Source organism: Capra hircus, chromosome 5, assembly GCF_001704415.2.
Source record: "Capra hircus breed San Clemente chromosome 5, ASM170441v1, whole genome shotgun sequence".
NCBI lineage: Eukaryota > Metazoa > Chordata > Mammalia > Artiodactyla > Bovidae > Capra > Capra hircus.
Genome location: NC_030812.1, coordinates 26154899 through 26176060, shown reverse-complemented (window position 1 = coordinate 26176060; position 21162 = coordinate 26154899). Strand labels below are relative to the sequence as shown.

At 38.2% G+C, this 21162-nt stretch overlaps 1 protein-coding gene across 3 annotated transcripts in view; it reads right to left on the bottom strand.

Annotated features, from left to right (window-relative positions):
- The window catches only part of ATF7 (activating transcription factor 7), a 96498-nt gene extending 81566 nt beyond the window's left edge, over positions 1-14932 (bottom strand). Inside the window, exon 1 of one of the 3 annotated variants that reach the window (XM_005679872.3) lies at positions 14850-14932. The gene's annotated coding sequence lies outside the window, so the exon portion shown is untranslated. The other 2 variants (XM_013963747.2, XM_013963748.2) reach the window with 2 other exon arrangements.

Here is a 21162-nt window from a genome sequence, read left to right as displayed (position 1 = left end):
CATCTATCCTCTCTGTTTCTCTGAAGAATTAACAGGGTTTATACTGTTGCTGCTTTTTAATTATTGGAGCTAAATTCTTGAAATGTTGATCAAAATTCTTTGTCAAATAATAATAATTCCAAATGAATGGGTTGGGGGAAATTTCTCACATCCTAACTAGGAATAAAAAGAGAGGTGGAGATGGATAGATTAGAAACGTAAATCACAGTAAAAATATTCCTAAAAGATATACCGTATTTTGAAGGAGTAAAAGAGAAAAAAGGGAGGATCACAAAAATAGTCTTTTAAAATAAAACCCCTAAAGGACATTTTCAAACATCCTTCTACGAGAGAGAAAGCTGTATGAAAGAACAAGAACAAGGGAAGATGAAAGAGAAGAACTACAATCTGAACATGCCTAGAAACGATTTCAGAAATTTCAGAACTATAGCTAAACTCTGAATTTTTATCTTGAAGATAAGCCAAAATGTCAGGTTAACCTGAGTCAGGTCTACATCAAAATAAAATATTAAAGTGCTAGATGGAATCTGACAATCAGAAACTTAAAAACACGCTTAAAACTCAGATGGGAGTGGAACCATCTCTCCTACTCTGTTAAGACTCACTCTGGGATTGGAAGCCCGTATTTCTGGTAGTCTGATCAGTAACTCCACAACGAATCAGTGTTTAAAATTGTGGGGTGCCCCATAAAATAGAAAGGGCTTCTTAGTAATCCTTCAGTGTGATAGGAACAGGGTCTAAGCATGAAGGAAACTGATGCTGCAGCACTGCTGTAATGGAAAAGAGCCTGCATGTACACAGGTGTACACAGATTTATATCACATTTAGCCAGGATAAATTGCTTCAATAAATTCTGTTCCTGGGAGAGGCCAGTTCAAGTTGATGACTGGGTACTGGGAAAATGAGAGCTTTATTCTTCACATAGCCCCAGGACAAGAGGGTTTTCTGATTTGTTTGTTTATTTTAAATACATGATGATTTTTTAGCACTTTCTACAACTACATCATAGTGCAAAAAATAAATACAGATATCAATATATATCCGTAAATAAATGCAAAGACCAATGCCACTATGGCTGAAAACTCAGAACATTTCTGGAAAGCAATTGATCTCCGGAAAAATCCCTAACACCTGCTATGCTAGAGATAATTCTACTTCTTAGTCCCAGAACCTGCTTTCTTAATATAACCACTAAAGGAGAATTTTATTCCAACAAGATCCTCTAACATATTTTTAACTAGGAAGCAAACTACAAGGTCTAGAATAGATATAACATAAAGAACCAGGCAGGATTCCTAATTTTTTACCTTGGTTGTTTTCGGAGGCTAAGTTTTCTCAGTTTTCTACCGATTTAGAGGGAAAAAAGGGTCTTGGCTGAGGAATGGGACAGTACTGGAATGGTTTTCCTCAAACCACAGAATTCAAAATTTTTGATTTTGCACAGTCACATCACAATATATGGTTTTCAAGTTTTATTTCATTGTACCCTTACTAAAAAATAGAGATGAAAAACTATGATTTTCTAAAAGTGGGGAAAAGGGCAAAATAAGTTTGGGAGAAAAGCATTAAAAGGTAACAGAAGCAAGAATTCTCACGCCTCTTAAATACTCAAATTTGACAGTCACTAACTAGGATTTCCTGCTTCCTTCCCATGTTGCTGGCTTTTGTTCTGCCATTTTCACCAAAGGGAGACCACAATGGGAGGAAGAAGGCCCTCTCTCTTAAATACCTACAATTCTCCTTCTTCTTTTTGGGCTGCGACACAACGCATGTGGGATCTTAGTTTCCTGACCAAGGATCGAACCAACGCCGCCTGCATTGGAAGCATGGAGTCTAACCACTGGATTGCCAGGGAAATCCCCCTACAATTCATTCCCTCAGTCTCTTGCCTTCTTTCATTTCCATCATTCTTGCTTTTAGCTTTAAAGTGATATCTCTCAGAAATATTTAACTACAATAATGATCTGTCTCCCCACTTAAAAAAGAATTTCCAGTTAGCATCTTTTAAAAAATTTCTCTTTCATTCCCAATCTGCTGTATCAACTGTTGCACATAAAGAATGCCACTGCTTATTCCTCTTTGATACTTAAATCTCTAATTATGAAAGGTCAAACTGATGCCCTCTCAAAAAACAAATAGCAACACATTTCTGTAGTACAAAGACTGAGACAAAAGGTGAACTCTTGAATGATGATGCTGTCATTCACTAGAATTTAACTCACAGCCCATCTGTAACTGTACTGCTTGACAAGTAGATCACGTGTCCAGGCATGGCACTCAAGTCTGTGGTCTGTTTCTCAATCTATTCTTCAGGATGAAACTCAAGCATTTTACAGAACTAAGCAATAAATAACAGACAGAGGATACACATATTTAGAAACATTTCCAAGGAAAAGTGAAACGCTCTCAATGGAGATCTCAAACAGGAAAACAAAGATGCAAAGAAGGGCTGTCCTAGGGGCCAAGAAAAAGGCTCACACACTCAGACTCACCACAATGCACGAATGATAAAAACTGGTATTCACTTAAAAGAGAGAAAGTTATTTGAATGCTGACAGAGAAAAAAGTGAAGAAAATCCTAGTTTAGAGAATGATTCTTAATGACTGGGGTCATTTAATAGAATCTTTCTTACATAATTTTGTCAGAGCCAGAAATATACCCTAAAATGTATATACATAAGTATACATATGTGTATCTTTCTATTCTTTTTTTTAAATAGAATGAGGATGGAGTTTGTCACTGAAGTCTACAAAGCCAGTTCTCTGGAACTGGTGGTAATATGATCACTTCTTTAGTAACCAACTGATGTTGATAAGATGCCCCAACTTTAGGTAAGCAATACAAGCCATGGTAAGGAATAAAAGCCACATACAAACACACCCAAGGGCCTGTTTTAGGTTCCTAATAACAAAAAAGCAGATATTGCTAAGTACAAAAAAATGAGAAGGGCATATACACCATAAACATCAGATTCATGAAAATCTAGAAGGAGTTCAGACTAACTATCATGTATTCATTCAAAACCATTACTAAGAAACTACTAAGTGCCAGGCAAAGTAGACATAAAAATAAAGACAACAGTCCTTTGCAAAAAAAGAATCTTTCCTCTGTGTGAAAAAAACCCAGAACTAGACAGTAGTTAGGGCTTCCCTCGTAGCACAGTGGGTAAGATTCTGCTTGCAATGCAGGAGATCCGGGTTCAATCCCTGGGTCGGGAAGATCCTCTGGAGGAGGAAATGACAACCCACTCCAGTATTCTTGCCTGGAAAATCCCAGAGGAGCCTGGCAGGTTACAGTCCATGGGGTCGCAAGAGTCAGACACGACTTAGTGACTATACCACCAGACAATAGTTAAAGCAATAAAAAACAGATTTTATTTACGAGCATTGCAACAGAAGCTAAGAGACTTCAGTACATAACTGGGCTCAGTTTTGAATATATCATCAGTGAGTGGGAATTTATAGCCAAGTATAGGGTGGGGGTCAGTGACTAGAAAATTACCAAGAGGAAACACAAGGGATAAGGAAGAGTCTGGTTAAACTAACCTAACAAGATTCTTCCTGAAGACAGGCCAAGGTGATCAGACATCACCTGAGGGATGGTAGAGGATGAAGAACCTAATCAGATGTGAGGGTGAACAGATTTTGAGGGGGAAGGGGTTTTTGGTAAACTGACTTAGCAAGGTTCTTGCTAAAATTCAATTTTACAAGGGAGATGGGCCTAAAAGAAGGTTCAGGAGCCTGACTAAAGTTTGGCCAGGCAAAGAATCCTATTATCTATCATGAAACATGCCAAGTTAAGATAAGAATGATGGCTTAATTTACAAGTTCAATTAGTCATAGGTTGATCAGTGTACATATTAGATCTCTTATTTCTTCTATTCCTTAAGATCATTTATCAAATTATTTTGCTAGCAATTCCAGAGTATACATGAGCACAAAAGAGATGGTTAGGTCTTGGTAAAATATTTGACAATGAGATGTATGAAACTAGTAACTAAGATTCATCTTTGGGATCAAAAAGTAAATTTATACATTAAATTTACTTTTAAAATTAAAAAATTCATTAATTCACTGAACACCTTTATTCAGTGCCTAACACACACTCTAGGCTTCAAAACTCAACAATGAGTCAGACAAAATACTTGCCCTCATAGTGTTTACTTAAGAGTCTACAAAGATGAAACAAACACAAAAATAATTTCACATTAATAGCAGATAATTGCTATAAAAGAAATGCAATGGTAATGTGTTAGTAACAAGGAGTGGACTACTTAGTTTCATGAATAAAAACGAAATGGCTGTGTTATCTGTGACCTAAGGAAAATGGGGTAGAATATAGAATCCAGCTTAAAACTTCTGGAAGCCTTTCCTTTCTTAACACAGTTGATGTTCAATAAATGTTTATTAATTTAATCTGAAGTCAATATTCAAGTATATTTTGCTGAAATTTTACACTTATCTTTCCAAGTTTTACAGAAAGCTGCTGGGTTCATAAGACAACTGCGATGTAGATTATTTATGTAGTTAAAGCAATATATATTTAAGACATTATCTTAAATACATATTTACAATTACCTTGTGCCTAAGGAACTTTATGTGACTACACCCAATCAATTCTATGTTCTTATCATACAAATAACATAGAAGAAGTTCTACAGTTTTTGGTCAGAGTGTTAAAAATGGGGAGAAGAGAGGTATTCATCAAGTTAATTGACCCTTGAAAACAAAACCTAGACCACATATTTTAAGATACATTTTCAAGTATAAAAGAATGCTTGCTAATCAAGGATGCAGCAGAGAGGGAACCTTAACATGAGACTTTGGGGAGTACATTATTTGGACAGTCTTTCTGGAAAGCAATCTGGCAATGTTTATATTAAGTGTCTTAAAATGTTTTATATCCTTTGAACAAATAATTCTTCTTTTGGGACTTTATTCTGAGGCTAAAGCCTGAAACATGGATAATCTATATATGAAAATGTTCACCACAGTCATATTTATAACAAAAAAAGGAAAAGGAATTAACAAACACAAAAATATATATAAGTTGTTAATAATAACATTTCTTACAATATATATAAGTTGTTAATAATAACATTTCTCAAAGCTATTTAACAACATGAGAAAATGCTATACATTAAGTAGGATACAAACTTGCACATGCACCATAATTCCAAATCTATAAAAGAGCAAACAAAACAATAAGCACAGAACAAGATGAGGGAAATAACATCAAATGTTAACAATGGTTATCTCTGGACAGTAGTAGTCTAGATGATTGTATTTTCTTCTTTCTACCTGCAGTGTTTCCCAAAGTCTCTACAATGATCATAGATTGCTTCTATTAATCAAATAATAATATAATTTAATAATAAAAAGAATACTGATTTGCACAGCTAAAAAGTGTCCGAGTTTTTTTTTAAAAAGGCTTGTATCTGCTAGACTATTCTAAATCACTAACAGTATAGTACTTAAAAATCATACAAAGTTGTTCACTCTACACTACAAAGCAACAGAACCACAGAATCAACTGATAAGTTCAAAATGGACTACCAAAAAAGCTTTCTAAAAATACAAACTAACAGCATCATATATCAATAGAAATAGATGTGGTAGAAACTCAGATTGATACACAGGGTAAATCAAGCATTTCAAGATAATTCCTTCTTTGTTACCCTCAAGGATCCATTTTCAGAAACCCACGAATGCTGCCTAACAATAAAAAGTAGTACTTATATTAAAACACCTAGAAATTGCCCAACCATTAATCACAAAGGGAACAGAGCTGAAATCAAGGTACCGAATGTCTTTCAGTCAGCTACAAACAAGCGAAAACATTTAGACACCCAAACAGAGCTCTACAGGCTCTGTGCCCCTATGATACTGAAAAGAAAAAAATTATACACAGTTCTCTTCTAAGAACATAACTCTGGTTACTAAGTTTCAGATTCTAAGATAATTTAGCTGCTGCTAAGCAAAGAGCACAAACACTGAAGGGGTCCACCACAGCAGTCTCAACATTTTATTCTCCACACAGTAGGATACTGTGTTGCTGTGACTCGACTTACACCTAGAACACTGACTTAAGGAAAAGATTCCGATAAACATATGAGACTATAGTGAAGGTACGTTAACCCCAGACACCACAGAAGACAAGTTTAACTAGACAGTAGATTATTTAGGAAAGGAAATTTCTGTTCATAAAATCTGGGTTCATTTTCCACTGTATTATTTAGCATAACAACAGTTTAACACATTATTTCATTAGCAGGTAAACCAAATGCCCCAAAAGGATTACATAAAAAGCATGTATACTTCTATAAACTTAATTAGCCTTTTATAAGGCACTTCGCTAACTAACAAATTGGAAAACTGAGGTAGAGAATTTTAAAAAAAAATTGGCAAAAGATGAGTCAAGTAGTTGAAGTTGGACTAAATCCTAGCAACCTGTTCTCACACATCCCAAAGAAGATATAAAAATGGACACTGTATCTTTCTGTAATACCTGCAAGTTGTATGGTAACTTGCATATTGTATGACTACTTTCAACTGAATAGCACATTTCCAAGTTTACACACAAGTGTTTCTTATATAAATGAATGTCCAGAAACACAACTGTGAGGGACTACAGTTTCTTGGAGCATTATTTTTGTCTAGGAAAATTAAATAATGCTTATGGCTTTAACAATAAGTATGTTTTATCATAGTAACTTTTAAACTCATAAACCAGTCACAGTATGCATCAAGGACTGGCAAACTCCAGCCCATAGGCCAAACCCAGCCTGCCACTCGGTCTCTTCTGGTCCACAGCTATGAGTGCTTTTAAAAAACAAAATGCTGGAAAAAAACAAAGGAAGAAAATTTTGTGACATGAAAATTTTATGAAATTCAAATTTTAGTGTCCATAAACAGTTTTATGAGAACACAGCCATGCTTCTTCTCTGCATGTTGTCTCTGGCTAGCTACATTTGTGCTGCAATGGCAGAGCTGTAGTTATAACAGAGACCTCATGACTTCAAAGCCTAACGTATTTACCAAGAGGCCTTAGTTTGCAAGCTTCTGGTATTATGATAACTATTATTAATTAAAATACAAGGTTAAGATATCCCAAATAGGACAAATGTCAGACTGCTTGATAATAAGGACTTATATTAGGACTATTCAAGTACCAATTTTTTAATTTGACTTCTTAAAATTTAGAAAATAGATTTTCTTAAAATATGATTAAGCTGTCTCCACAGTTCTCAATCTTTAGCATATTCATGCAGACACTGTAAAAATACAGATCCCCGGGCCTCCTGGATTCACTTGGCTTTGTTGTCCAAAAATCGACACTTTAAAAAAACACCCTTCATAATTTGGATGCACGTGGTCAGTAACCCACCCTCTGAGAAGCATTAAGATGGATGGATATTCCTCCTACATGATAAACAGCTGTATTTTTCAAGTGTGGCTCTCAAAGAGGGCTCGAGGGATCCTTACAGGTCCTTGAGACCCTTTCAGAGGGTTCATGGGTATTCAGAACATACATGGGCAAAAGACCTGTTTAAGGCGCAACATAAGACTGGGTGTTAAAAGTTCACAGATGTGGTATCAGATTCTATACAACAGCCTACTTTTAAGAAGCTATCACTTTTCAGATTTTGATGTAGTATCAAAGAAGAAAGATTATCAACAGTTATCTGAAAAGAATCTTTTCTTTTCCTATTACATATCTGTGTAAGCACAGGTTTTCTTCAGATACTTCAACCAAACAACATATTGTTAACAGATTGAATGCAGAAGCAGATACGAGAATACAGATGTTTTCTATCAGCCAGACATTTGATGTTCTTCTCCCCAACTTTTTAAAACTATAGATACATTTATACTGTTATTTTAAAATAAGTACATAAAGGATTTAAAATTTTTCTCCATTTTAACTTCTAATATGGTAAATACAAGTAGATACAATTACGATAAGCAAAAACTCTCTGGAGTCCTCAATAATTTTTAAGAATATAGAGGAGTGGGTACTAAGACCAAAAGCAGTTTGAGACCCACAGTTTGAGAAATAAACAGTAGAGTGCCCTGAATTGATCAAAGAGAAGGTTAAAATTAATTTCTGGATTTCAGGCTCAGACATGCAGCGACAGGTTTCAAAGAAAGGAGCCAGTTTAAATAGACCAAATAGTTTTGTAGCAAATGACTGAAAACAGATGGGAGTGAGAATTAGGCTGAATCATAAGTTAGGCAACACATGGTCAAAGCTTAGAAGCTATATGGAAGCAGCTTCATACAGGCAATTAACTAGACTAGAACTTTTTAAAAGCCTCTCCAGGCTTTTGGAGGATTCAAGGAACTATTCTGAGCTACTCTCAGGAAGGTTAATAAAGCAAAAACAAAGAAGAAGTAACTTGCTAAAGTGATAGCAGGAAGCAGAGTTAGTAACAACTGCTGCTGCTGCTGCTGCTGCTAAGTTGCTTCAGTCACGTCTGACTCTGTGCGACCCCAGAGACGGCAGCCCATCAGGCTCCCCCGTCCCTGGGATTCTCCAGGCAAGAGTACTGGAGTGGTCTGCCATTTCCTTCTCCAATGCATGAAAGTGAAAAGCGAAAGTGAAGTCGTTCAGTTGTGTCCGGCTCTTAGCGACCCCATGGACTGCAGCCCACCAGGCCCTCCGTCCATGGGATTTTCCAGGCAAGAGTACTGGAGTGGGGTGTCATTGCCTTCTCCGTAGTAACAACTAGAGAACATTATACCTATCTATGCTTGGCCTCAATAAGATTTTAGAAGTAAAAAAATTCCTGGAAACTGGTAGACTGTCAAAAATCTGGTGTTGTGTTTTGGTTTTTTCCTACTCATTTTCAGATAAAGTGTGTTCCCTGAAACAAAGCAATAGCAATCAAAGGGCCAACACTGATCTTTAAGGATAAATTTTAAATCTTCATGGACTTAAATAGGCTGCAAACAACAACAAACCTGATAAGACTTTAATATTAAACCTGAGTATGAGTTTGGTCCCAGGTAGGAAATAGCTATAATATCCCACAATGATAATCATGGAGACTCTCAAAAGTTCTCAAGAAAAAAATCTATTTTCTAATACTGTCCACATACCGGCAACACAGTTACCTATCTAGGGTACTGCAATGTTCAATGACTTTCAAAAGTCCCTAACATAGATAGGTAAAATATTAGCAAACTACTGCTTGACCAAAACTTAAATGGTGCTATGAAAGACATATTAGTATCAGAAGCACCAGAAAAATCATGTTAAATCCTAGTTTTATTTAAGTTTGATAAAGCTTAAATAAAAATTACTGGCAAGAAACTTGGTGACAACACAAATCATTTATAGCAATCGTGTTATATTCAATAAATCATCCTGTTTTTATAATAAAGGCAGGCATATTCCTATTTCAAAAGGAATGGTTATACTCTATTTTTTAATCTGAAAAAAAGTAATATTTCTCCTGCATGGTAAATTTTAAGCCCCAAATAAAACTGGCCAATTTAGAACATAAATCTCTGTCTGCTAGGTCAGAAAGAAGCACTATACCAGATAAGAAGATATTAGTAAATAACTTCACTCAAAGAAAACAAGTTGGGTTTTGTGAGGAGGTGAGACTATGGCAGAACAAAACTATTCCCAGGGAAGCCCAAGACATAAACTCACAAAGTAACTTCTCAAGCTAAATCTTGGCTCTTGTTAGACTTTCACAAATTGAAATTTATTAAGGATAAATGCAGTACTGAATTAGAGAAACTTTTTGCACAGTCAGGTTTCAAATACATGAAAACATTTAGGATTAAATTCACCAAAAGATGAGAAGAAGCTAACAAAGTTGTGAGTCTGTAATGAGTTTTGTTTTCCATCATGACACTACTGTAGTAGCTCACCTTTGGTTTAGTTGGGAATCTTTCCTAGATGTCTGCTTAAAAAGTTTTAAGAACTGAATAGTAAATTTGTCTTTTCATAAAACCTCTCCTGTATTTTAACATTCATCCTTCCTCTCCAAGGAAGCCATGGAGTTTATGTTTACTTTCAAAACTGAACTGAAATTTGCTTCACTGTATACAGGCAGTGAATATATTATTCAGATTTTTTTCCCTTAAGTTTCTCAACAAAAGGACAAACAAGAGAACCAAAGGAAACAAAATACTATGATTTAACAGAAGAAAAAAAAAAACAAAACCAACCACATTCTTTCAACACAGTGTCCACCAGGGAAATTCTGAAGAGAAAATGTCATGATAAAATATTTTAAGACATAAAATGACCCCAATGCAAAATATTTGTTGTTGATGACTTTTGTTTTGCTTTCAGCTCAAAGGAATCATTATTTCTTGTCATTTATGTTCCTTGCTTTTTGTTTATCCATTCCCACTGGGTCAGTAGAACCATTTCAATTTCATTTTCTTTACATTCTATTTTTCTTCTTGATTCTTCAATACTAAGTTCCTTGATCTGAGCCTCTACTTATGAATTTTGGGGCTGGAAAGGACTTTGAGGGGTCATCAAGTCCATATTTCTGCTTTCTAGGAGAATTCATAATTACAGTCTTAGATGGATGAGAATGTATTTAGAAGAAAATGTATTCTGTCCCTAACAGCATGCTACTTTATTCCACACAAACATTTCCATACAGAATTTGCAATTTGCTAAAAATGAAAGTAAAAATTAAAACCCCAAAAGAGGAAGATGCTTTAAAATTGCATTTATCAGCTAAAATTGCTCAAACATAAATTCAACTATCAGGCTAAAATTCACACACAAGAAAGTTGTTGGCTGCCAACATAAAGTCTTTAGTCCCTAGAGATTCTTCTGATGTTTTATCTCATTTATAAGCACCATTTTACCTACAGAACAAAGCAAGACAAATTTAAACCACCATACTAATAGACTGTAATTTAAATATGTATTTACATATATGGGCTTCCTCAGTGGTAAAGAACCCACCTGCAATGTAAGAAACAACAGGTTCGATTCCTAGGTCAGAAGATTCTCTGGAGAAGGAAATGACAACCCACTCCAGTATTCTTGCCTGGGAAATCCCATGGATAGAGAAGCCTGGTGGGCTACAGTCCATGAGGGTCGCAAAAGAGTTGGACACGACTTAGTAACTAAACAATATACATATATACGTGTCTGTATGTGTACATTTTTTCTTCACAAGTGCTATAGTTTATTTCAAACATAAAACGTAGATAGGGATAAATGCAAATTCCTCAACTGAAATTTAAAAATTACTTATATAAATTAATAGGATCTTAGGCTTTAAGAACAGAGGTATTGGGACTTCCCTCGTGGTCCAGTGGCTAAGACTCCTCACTCCCAAAGCAGGGGGCCTGGGTGTGATCCCTGGTCAGGGAACTAGATCCCACCTGATGCAACTAAGAGCTCACACAACTAAGGCCCTACACAGCCAAATAAATAAATAAAATCAATGTTGTGTGTTTTTTTTTAAAAAGGAACTATTGAGTGCAGTGAAAAAAGAAGCCCTACTTGCCCCTGTACTTTGTATTGATCAGATTATATCAAATGTTATATTCAGATCTAAATAAGAAATTCTAAAAACTCAAGCAGGTTGACAAGGAGGCTGAACTTTATTAAATGTAACTTAAGGAATGGTTGAAAGAATATGCGATATTTACCCCAGCAAGAGAGAAGTTTTAACAGGACATAACTGTCATCAAACATCTGAAGGGCCACCATGTTGACAAGAAATTAGGTTTATTAATTGTAGCTTCAGATGGCAGGAGTAAAGAGCACCACAATGTAAAGAATGTTCTAAAAGTAGAGCTCCAATAATGGAACAGGGTATCTATGAAGTAGGGATCGCTTCCTTACAGCATTCAGAAGTTAAAAGATCATCCACCAAACATTCAAAAATGATGTATTTCCACATTTCAAGAATATACTTGATCCTAAAAATAGGCCTGCTAGGGGAAGGCAACATTCAAAAATGAGAATATTAAAAATCATTTTGTCATGTTTCTGGAAATGGAAGACTTTCTCCCATGAACTCTAAAATCACAGTACCACAATCAGAGAAACCAACAACAAAAGAAATAATGTTTTTCTTTTTAAATGAATGCTGCATTTGTTTTTCTCAAAGAAACAACATATGCACCTTAACTTATGTACCTTTATCATGGGATAAGGGACAATTGTATGCCAGCCTGCCAACTAGTTTCAAAAAGAGAGCTGTTTTTATTAGACATTTATATGGCACTACTATTTGCTCCACCTAAAACTTCCTTTCAAAAAGGTTCCTCCTCTCAGACATGGATAGGAGGCTGCTGTATCACTGACTCCCTTCAACTGCAGCCTAGGAAAAACTCATTCTTGACGTGTACAAAACAATAACTTGTGAGAATTTCAGAGCAGCTGTGTTCAGGCAGAGCCAGGGACTTAAAGCAGCAGTTTGAGAGTCGGTTGAAAAAACAAATTTAATTTTGAACTGGAAGTAAGAAAGGAAAGGCGAAGAAAAAGGGAGAGGAAAGGGACGGGGAAGAGAATGGAGATATACAACGGTATCTATCAACATTTTAAAGCCATGGTAAGCAAAAATGCTTAAAAGTTACAACACTGAAACTATCACAGGTTGTACCCTTTGATCCACAAGTTTAAAGATGAGCAGTGTTTATTATTCTCTAGCCTTCTGCTAGGTGGTAACACTAATGAGACAGTGCTCAAGTCAAAGCCATCACAAATTCTAGAATGGAAGAATAAAACAAGGAACTTTGCCCTCTCATTGGATATTGCTTTGTGCTACTGCCAGGCAAACTGTGAAAATGTCTGAATATCCAATAGCAATGCTCTGAATGTGAAATACTGGAACCCAATTAAGTAATTAATGCTATAAGGACAGTAATTAATTAGTCTCAATGTGCTGTAGGGGTAAGCTCCTGGCCAGGATAAATGGTTGCTGAAAACCAAAAGTTAATACGAAGCAACACACTCTGGTTTCTCTTCATATAACACTGTTACTAGTATTTCAGATGTCATTTTGCTTCCAAAAGTAAAAGAAGAAAAGGAATGTAAAAGACAAATCTATGCAACAGCAAAGAGGTTATTAATTGACTATACTAGCTCATTATTAAATAATAAATATCAAACAAAGGGCAGACTTGTCCCTTTTTTGTACAGAATTAAGAACTGGTAAGACTACTTAGTATAGCTGCCAGACTTTTCTTTAGCTTCTTTTATTACTGACATGTTACATTTCGCAATAGTCTCCACTTACCTTATATCCTCCATGTTTAAGCACAAATTGTGTTTGATTTCCCCAACCCTTGCCCCCAAGATATTATGACATATCTTTAGCTTTCTGATCTGGACACAAAAGAAGAAACTGAAAATTTTTCACTGTCCTGAAATACGTGTCCATTTTATTTACACCACTTTAAAAAAAAAAACATAAGCTAGCTAAAACTAACTGCAACCATCCATTTAGCAACTCAAGTGGGAAAGAAACAATTAACAAAACAAACTTCAGTATAGTACATTTTTCTGTGCTTAGAATACCTAAAAAACCGATGTCTCTGCAAGAATTACTTACACTACTGCAAAGTTTTTAAACATAGGAATCAAGTGAGATTGTGGAGAAAACTCTGCGTACCCCCACAAAACTACACTTACTATGACACAACCCTCAGAGGTACTAAAACACCCTCTGGTAAGTAGAAAACAAACTTTAGAGTCAGGAAAGTAGCAACGCGGGAATCTGGGTAGGAGGTGCCCTGGGCAGTAAACACCCCAGTCAGAGAACATAACAAGCAATTCAGAGCAACATATAACTCCCGATGGGGCTTTGACTTGGCCACCGAAGTCCCAAGCCCCGATCCCTGAGCTGAGGAACAGATGAAGTCGGGAAGAGGAAGAGACGGAGAAAGGAAATCAGAGTAGAAGTGATGAAAGTGTTCTATTTTTCTCTTTACCACTATCCTAGCTTTCTTGCAGGCTGGTTACCAGACTGGATGCCATATTCACCAAAAGCTCTAAAATCACTTCTCAGACTTCTTCTGATACCTAAGCTAAACGTTTACCTGTCCATTATCAGCCGTCTCCCAACCAAATACCTCTCCTACCCCTCTGGATTCCCCCATACCCTACCCAAAGTGATGCCTTTTGGCCACTACACCCACCCCTATTAAATCTTCCTAAACTCATTCACTTAATTTTCTTCATACCCATACTTTTCCTCTGATATCTTGTCCCTGATAGTTTTTCTTATAATTCAATCGAAATGCCACGCTCTCACTTACACTTATTCCTCCCTATCTTCCCAGCAAAACCAAATGCTATGTTTTCACCTACTCAACCCTACCTCCTGCCTATTACCACTAACTCTTCCAATGCCAAGCCTCTAACCCCACTCTTTGGAGAAGTCCAGAGTCTTCAACCAGTTTAGTACCCTTCCCTTTTCTCCCATTCCACCCCCATTCCAGGCTCCACTAGACTTCCATTCCCTCAGGATTCAACTCCCCTCTCCTTGCCACGCCCTGTGCCCCCCGGGGCTACTTACCCCAAGTTCTCCCCACACTTCAGGCCTCTGGCCCCGCCTTCCCCCCCCAAAGGAAGGAGGCGGGAGGAGGGAGAGAAGAGGGGCGTCACTCCGCAAGGTAAAGATGACCTCCCATTAGTGCTCGTCGCCGCCAATCATAGCTTCCTTCTCTCTTATTGGTCGGCCTTAGCCCATGCCCCACCCTCTTCCTCAGACAGGGCCCGGCCACCGCCTCAGCGCCCCCGTCCAACACATACTGGGAGGGGAGACCCCGGTCTGGGACGCTGGGATTGACCAGAGTTGACGGGGAGACGCCCGTCAGGTCATGGACTAGTTAATGTTAACAGGACTCACCCTCTGGTAGCTCCGTCGCCTCCCGCCCGCCCGCGATCGGTCCCACAATCTATCTCCAGCTCCTTCTTTCCCCCCTCAGCGGAGCAGATACTTTTCTCTCGTCCGGCCAGGCGCTCTCACTTCTCGCGAGATTTAGAGAGGGATTGGAGGAAGGGCGAGATCCGCCGAGCCAGGTCGGAAAGAAGCCGAGGGGCCGGGCTCCGGAAAAAGAAGGGGCGGGACTTTTGGTGGACAGGCCTAGGGTGGGAGGCAGAGCGAGTTCCCGAGGCGCGGGTCACACGTGTTCGACTGCAGAGTGTAAGGGGAAAAAAAGAAAAAGAAGGAATGCTTACAGGTGCCTGTAGTAATGGAGATCCAAAGTATTCTCATACTAGAGAATTAGATTATTACAAAAGAGTGCACTTTAAAAACAAGACAAGGTTATATACCTCAATAAAGCTGTTTTTTTTTTTTTTTTTTAAAGAACGGGGGAAGGGAATTCCCTGGCCTACCAGTGATGAGGACTCCGCGCTTCCACTGCAGGGGCCACGGGTTCCAACCCTTGGGGATGGAACAAAGATCCTGCAAGCCCTGCGGAACGGCCAAAAAAAAAAAAATTTTTTTTTAAATCGTTTTTAAAGTGGGGGAAAACCTGAGACAGCTACACAAGGTGATTCAGTGTTCCAAACAGTCGAGTAGTTGCATTTTCTTCTTGGCACTTAGAATAGCATCACCGTAGCCATAGTCTCTGTTCTGTGTGTTGCTGTATATGGAGGTGGAGAGTTCTATCATTTTCTTTTGAGTATCTTTATAGTGGGGCCAACAATCCCATTTTACTCAGAGTTGTAATAATCAAATGAGATAAGCTATATGAAACTTGTTTGGTATTAAAAGGCACTATACTTATTACTCAGAAAGTATTTAAACAAATACTAGAACATACTGTGTGCAAAGAACTAGGCATGGAAGAAGAGTAGACATACCAGTTCCGTACTCCGGTAGAATTTACAGTTTTAGCGGGGAGGAGGTTGTTGTTGTTTAGTCACTAAGTCACATCTGACTCTTTGAGACCACATGGACTGTAGCACTCCAGGCTCTTACGTCCATGGAATTTCCCAGGCAAGAATACTGGAGTGGATTACCATTTCCTTCTCCAGGGCGTCTTCCCCACCCAGGGTTAGAACCCGCGAATTCTTTACCATGAGCCACCTGGGAAGCCCTTCCGTGGGGAGGGGGAGACAGTTAATAAACATAAATATTTCAGTTAGTGAAGAATGCTTTAAGGTAATGAGACAGAAAGTGACCAAGAGTAGGAAAGCAACTTTACTTCTGTATTGAGAGACCTCATTGAAGAAGTAACCTTTGTACTGAGTTGAACTATGAAGAGACAGCTGTGGCATCAAATGTAAAGGCTATATTTAAAATTTTCTCATGTTGTTACCAAGGTGGTAAATTTTATATTGTGCAGTTTTTTTTGTGTTGGTTTTTTTTAACCACAACTAAAAAAAAAAAAAAAAAAAAAAAAAAACACCTTTTAAAATGTTATGTAATTATAAAGAGAGTTAACTCAAAAAATATTACCTATGGAATCTGTATTCTCTCAAACTTCCTTTTGCGGCTTTATACTACACAAATTTCTGAACTTCATGCCTAGGATCTCATTTATCTTCCTAGCCTCTGAAAGGTAGACAGAATCCAGGTGATTTCTCCCTATTGTGCTCATTTTACATGCTAGCAACGTAATGCTCAAAATCCTTCAAGCTAGACTTCAACAGTAAGTGAACCGAGAACTTCCAGATGTACAAGCTGGATTTAGAAAAGGCAGAGGAACCAGAGATCAAATTCAACAACCATTGGATCGTAGAAAAAGCAAGGGAATTCCAGAAAAAACATCTATTTCTGCTTCATTGACTATGCTAAAGCCTTTAACTATGTGGATCACAACAAACTGTGGAAAATTCTTAAAGAGATGGGAATACCAGACCAACTGATCTTCCTCCTGAGAAACCTGTAGGCAGGTCAGGAAGCAATAGTTAGAACTGGACATGGAACAATGGATTGGTTCAAAATTGAGACAGAAGTACATCAAGGCTGTATATTATCACCTGGCTTATTTAATATCTATGTGGTGTACATCATGCTGAAATGCCAGGTTGAATGAATCACAAGTTGGAATCAAGATTGCCAGGAGAAATATCAGTAACCTCAGACATGCAGATGATACCACTCTAATGGCAGAAAGCGAAGAGGAACTAAAGAGCCTCTTGATGAAGGTGAAAGAGGAAAGTGAAAAAGCTGGCTTAAAACTGAACATTCAGAAAACTAAGATCATGGCATCCAGTCCCATCACTTCATGGCAAATAGATGGGGAAAAATGGGAACAGCGGCAGATTTTATTTTCTTAGGCTCTGAAATCACTGTGGATGGTGACTATAGTCATGAAATTAAAAAATGCTTGCTCTTTGAAAGAAAAGTTATGACAAAACTAGATAGCATATTAAAAAGCAGAGACATCACCTTGTTGACAAAGGTCCGTATAGTCAAAGCTATGATTTTTCCAGCGGTCATGTATGGATGTGAGAGCTGAACCATAAAGAAGGCTGAAAATTTGATGCTTTCTAATTGTGCTGCTAGAGAAGACTCTTGAGAGTCCCTTAGACTGCACAGAGATCAAACCAGTTAATCCTAAAGGAAATAAACCCTGAATATTCATTGGAAGGACTGATGCGGAAGCTCCAATATTGTGGCCACCTGATGTGAAGAGCTGACTTATTGGAAAAGACCTTGACACTGGGAAAGATTGAAGGCAGGAGGAGAAGGGGGTAACAGAGGATGAGGTGGTTGGGGGACTTCACCAACTCAGTGGACATGAATTTGGGCAAACTCTAGTAAATAATGAAAGGCAGGGAAGCCTGGTGTGCTGCAGTCCATGGGATCGCAGAGTCAGACATGACTTAGCAACTGAACAAAGGTGAAACAAACGTACAGTCACTTGTGTTCGTGTGAAGTGAGAAAAGTTGAGAGTAGTCTTGGCTCCAATCTGTTGTTGTTTAGACAGTAAGTTATGTCCAAATCTTTTGCAACTCCCATGGACTGTATAGTCCACCAGACTTCTCTGTCGATGGGATTTCCTAGGCAAGAATACTGGAGTAGATTGCCATTTCCTTCTCCAGGGGATCTTCCTGACCTAGGGATTGAACCTGCATCTCCTTCATTGACAGGTGGATTCTTTACTACTGAGCCACCAGGGAAGCTCTGGCTTTCAATCTACTCTATCCTAAAACAATTCCTGCTTAAAGGAATGCAGTGATAGAAACAGACCCTCAATGTATATGGAAGATTTGTGTATAACAGAGGTGGCATTACCAATCAGAGAAGGTATTCCACAAGTTATGCTAGGCCAACTGATTACTACTCTACACATACAAAATAATATATTAGCTAATGTTTATAGATCTTACTATGTTCCAGGCACCATTCTATATGTATTACATGTATTCATTTTTCTCCAAATGTGTATCTCCAATCCATACATCTCCCCTGAATTGCAGACTAATATTTCCAACTGCCTACTTAACAGATTCGGAAAAGGCAATGGCACCCCACTCCAGTACTCTTGCCTGGAAAATGCTATGGACAGAGGAGCCTGGTGGGCTGCAGTTCATGGGGTCGCTAAGAGTCAGACATGACTGAGCGACTTCACTTTCATTTTTCACTTTCATGCATTGGAGAAGGAAATGGCAAACCACTCCAGTGTTCTTGCCTGGAGAATCCCAGGAACGGGGGAGCCTAGTGGGCTGCCGTCTATGGGGTTGCACAGAGTCGGACACGACTGAAGCGACTTAGCAGCAGCAGCAGCACTTAACAGATTGACTTGGATGTCTAAGTTTGGTATTTCAAACTTATCATGTGCCAAACAAAGTCTTCCTTTCTCTCCCATATGGGCCTCTTCCCTAATCTTCCCTGTGTTAGTAAAAGTTACCATTCCAGTTGTATTTTTTTATTTGATAAAATTCATATACCATAAAATTCATCTTTTTTTTTTTGGCTGTACCGTGCAACTTGTGGGATCTCAATTCCCTCACCAGGGATTGAACTCAGGCCATGGCAGTGAAAGCACTGAGTCCTAATCACTAGACAACCGGGGAACTCCCCAAATTCATCTTTTTAAAGTGTACATATAAATCAACTATATTTCAAAAATAAAGTGTACAATTCAGTAATTTTTAGTATATTCACAAAATTATGTAGCTATCATCAATATCTAATTCTAGACCATTTTCATCACTCCCCAGAGAAACCCTATTCTCACTAGCAGTCACTCCCCATCATCTCCATAAGACCCTGGCAACCACAAGTCTGCTACCTACTTTCTGTCTTTGTGGATCTGCCTATTACAGACATTTTATATAAATGGAATAATATAATGTGTGGCCTTTTGTGACTTCTTTCACTTACCATAATGTTTTCAAGGTTCATTCTTGTTGTAATGTGTATCAATCAGTACTTTATATCTTTCATGGCTGAGTAATATTCTATTGAATGAATATACCAATATTTTTAGATTTTTTTTCACTTGGACCATTAAAAAAAACCCTTTATTGAATTTGTTACAATATTGTCTCTGTTTCATGTTTTGTTTTTTGGGATGAGAAACATGTGGGATCTTAGCTTCCTGACCAGAGGTCTAACCAACACCCCCCGCATTGGAAGGCAAAGTCTCAACTGCTGGACCACCAGCAAAGTCCTCGATATACCAATTTTTGTTTATCTATTTATCAGCTGATGGATGTTTGGTTTGCTCCCACTTTGGGGCTATTATGATAATATGACTTTGAACATCCATTTACAAGTTTTTGTTTTTTTTTTTTCATTTACAAGTTTTCACAGGGACATTGTTTTCAATTTTCTTGATATATACCAAGGAATGGACTTACTGGGTCATATCTATATCTGTGTTTAACTTTTTGAGAAACTGCTATACCAATTGCAACATTTTACTTTTACCAGCACTATATGAAGATCCCAATTTCTCCACATCCTAACACCAACACTTTTTTATTCATCTTTCTGATTCTAGTCATCCTCAGTTCAGTTCAGTTGAGTCGCTCAGTCGTGTCTGACTCTTTGCGACCCCATGAATCACAGCACGCCAGGCCTCCCTGTCCATCACCATCTCCCGGAGTTCACTCAGACTCACGTCCATCGAGTCAGTGATGCCATCTAGCCATCTCATCCTCTGTCGTCCCCTTCTCCTCCTGCCCCCAATCCCTCCCAGCATCAAAGTCTTTTCCAATGAGTCAACTCTTCGCATGAGGTGACCAAAGTACTGGAGCTTCAGCTTTAGCATCATTCCTTCCAAAGAAATCCCAGGGTTGATCTCCTTCAGAATGGACTGGTTGGATCTCCTTGCAGTTCAAGGGACTCTCAAGAGTCTTCTCCAACACCACAGTTCAAAAGCATCAATTCTTCGGCGCTCAGCCTTCTTCACAGTCCAACTCTCATATCCATACATGACCACAGGAAAAACCATAGCCTTGACTAGACGGACCTTAGTTGGCAAAGTAATGTCTCTGCTTTTGACTATGCTATCTAGGTTGGTCATAACTTTTCTTCCAAGGAGTAAGCGTCTTTAAATTTCATGGCTGCAGTCACCATCTGCAGTGATTTTGGAGCCCCCCAAAATAAAGTCTGACACTGTTTCCACTGTTTCCCCATCTATTTCCCATGAAGTGATGGGACCAGATGCCATGATCTTCGTTTTCTGAATGTTGAGATTTAAGCCAACTTTTTCACTCTCCTCTTTCACTTTCATCAAGAGGCTTTTTAGTTCCTCTTCACTTTCTGCCATAAGGGTGGTGTCATCTGCATATCTGAGGTTATTGATGTTTCTCCCGGCAATCTTGATTCCAGCTTGTGTTTCTTCCAGTCCAGCGTTTCTCATGATGTACTCTGCATAGAAGTTAAATAAGCAGGGTGACAATATACAGCCTTGATGGACTCCTTTTCCTATTTGATACCAGTCTGTTGTTCCATGTCCAGTTCTAACTGTTGCTTCCTGACCTGCATACAGATTTCTCAAGAGGCAGGTCAGGTGGTCTGGGATTCCCATCTCTTTCAGAATTTTCCACAGTTTATTGTGATCCACGCAGTCAAAGCCTTTGGCAGTCAATAAAGCAGAAATAGATGTTTTTCTGGAACTCTCTTGCTTTTTCCATGATCCAGCAGATGTTGGCAATTTGATCTCTGGTTCCTCTGCCTTTTCTAAAACCAGCTTGAACATCAGGGAGTTCACGGTTCACGTATTGCTGAAGCCTGGCTTGGAGAATTTTGA